Genomic DNA, 2,355 nt, shown 5'->3' with positions numbered 1-2,355 from the left:
ATAAGATATGAAAATATTAATCATTTACAGCAACACTATTCCATCCCCCAATTTTTCTTATAGCTTTATCTCTTCCGTTACTATACATCTTTAAATAACAGTTAAATGTTTTTCATGACCAACTAACTTCAGAAAATAACTCTTCTTCCTCCCAGATTATTAGCTATACTACAGCTTATATATTTTAGTAATTTGTCTTTCTAGGAATTTGTTCATTTCATTTAATTCATTGGCATAATGTTGCTCATAGTGTTTCTTTATAATCCTTTTTATTTCTGCACAGTCTGTAGTAAAGTTCCCGCTTTCATTTCAAATTCTCATAATTTGAATCTTTTTTCCTAGGTTAATCTAGCTAAAAGTTTGTTTTATTCATCAGTTCAAATAACCAACTTTTGGTTTCATTGATTTTCTCTATTGTCTATTTTATTAATTCCTGTTCTAATTCTTATTTCATTCCATCTGCTTACTTGGGCTTAGTTTGCTCTTCTTTATCCTGTCTTAGAGTAAAAGGCTTAGGTTGTTGATTTGTGATCTTTAATGATGTAGGCAGTCGCAGCTATACGAGGTCTGCGACAAATTCATAAACTTGTTGCAAAATGTTGTTAACCTTTTTTTTTTTAAATTTTTTTTGTTAACCTTTTTTGATATCAGGGGGATTATGCATTATGAGTTTGTACCAACTGGACAAACAGTTAACCAAATTTACTATTTGGAAGGGCTGAAAAGGCTGCATGAAAAAGTTAGACAAAAACGACCTGAACTTTTCGCCAAACAATTCATGGCTCTTGTATTCTGATAATGAAGTAGCCTGCACGGCACTGTATGTGAGGGAGTTTTTAGCCAGTAAACAAATAACTGTATTGGAACATCCTCCCTATTCATCTGATCTGGCCCCCAATGACTTCTTTCTTTACCTGAAGATAAAGGAAATATTGAAAGGAAGACATTTTGATGACATTCAGGACATCAAGGGAAAGACGATGACAGCTCTGATGGCCATTCCAGAAAGAGTTCCAAAATTGCTTTGAAGGGTGGACTAGGTGCAGGCATCAATGCATAGCTTCCCAAGGGGCGTACTTCGAAGGTGACTGTAGTGATATTCAGCAATGAGGTATGTAGCACTTTTTCTTTTTCTTTTTCTTTTTTTTTTTTTACTAGGCAAAGAACTTTATTAACCTTTGCTTCAAACTTTATTCCCAAGCTTCTTCACCTTAATTAGCTGCAAAGAATGATTTGTGTATAAGCAAAAACTGAAAAGAGCTGCAGTGTCCAAGGGGCTTGGGCTTAAAAATATTAGAGATTGAGATTTTATCAGATCCATGAACAAAATTTAAAAAGCAGTCATAATATAAAATAGCAGCTCCCAGTAACTTCTTCAAGTTTTATCTTCTTCAGAAGTTGACTCGATTCAGTTTGCTTCATTCTTGGAAGCCTCATCAAAATTCTCCACAAGATCTGGAACTTCATCATCATCATCCTCTCCGGTAGCAAGTGGTGCTTTTCCATCCACAGATTGTTTGGGCTGAGCTTCAGCCAGTCTCCTTAAACTAGTCAGACTGTCTGCTCCAAGCTGGTTTAAGATGCTGGGTAGCATTTCTGTCAGCTGCTTGGTCTCAGCATGGCCTGTGATGGTGAAAGTATTCGCTGCCAAAGAGGCTTGAATTTTAGGGTTGTTAAAGTGGATCACTGTTCCTTGGTTTGTGAACATATTCACTTCTTCAATACCAGAGATATTGTTTACCCCTAACTTCTTTAAGGAGAACTAAAGTTATTTATCATCTGCTGTAGCTGTTCTGTGAACCACCTTCTTCTTTCTGCAAGCAGTTCCTTTCCCACCAATGCGCACTTGTGCCTGCAGTTTGGCGAGTTTCTCCTGGTTCATGATAGTTTCTTTCATCTTGTTGGAGAGGACACAGGGCCGCGCGGGGGACCAGGGTTGGCGCTCAGGGGGTCTTGGGCAGACCAGCTGAGAATAAACGCACCTGTAGCACTTTTTCTAGAATGAGTTCACAAACTTAATTATCAGATCGCATATATGTGTGTGTGCGTATATATGTACACACATATATGTGTATATATACATATGTATGTGTATACACACACACATTTCCCACTTTTTAAAAAACCTACTCAGTACCAGCCATTACCACCAGGTTGGGAAGTTCTGAGTTATAACACTCTTCCCACCAAGTGGTTCTCAATCCTAGCTGCAAAGTATTCTACCAAGAGAACTTTCACAAAAACTCCAATGCCCAGTTCTACCTTGCAGATTCTAGCCTAGGCACTGCATATTTAAAAGCTCTAGGGTTCATTCTATTGAGCAAGGGTTGAGAATCACAGAAACTAGTTTGAACA

At 37.5% G+C, this 2,355-nt stretch overlaps 1 pseudogene across 1 annotated transcript; it reads right to left on the bottom strand.

Moving 5' to 3' along the window:
• Positions 1-1,408: 1,408 nt before the first annotated feature.
• Positions 1,409-1,897, bottom strand: LOC308507811 (transcription factor BTF3-like; annotated as a pseudogene). The gene has a single exon. The product of its transcript is annotated as a transcription factor BTF3-like (transcript).
• Between the last annotated feature and the right edge of the window lie 458 nt (positions 1,898-2,355).

This window comes from Rhinolophus hipposideros (genome assembly GCF_964194185.1).
Source record: "Rhinolophus hipposideros genome assembly, chromosome: 15".
In the NCBI taxonomy this organism is placed as follows: domain Eukaryota; kingdom Metazoa; phylum Chordata; class Mammalia; order Chiroptera; family Rhinolophidae; genus Rhinolophus; species Rhinolophus hipposideros.
This window is presented reverse-complemented; position numbering and strand designations above follow the sequence as displayed.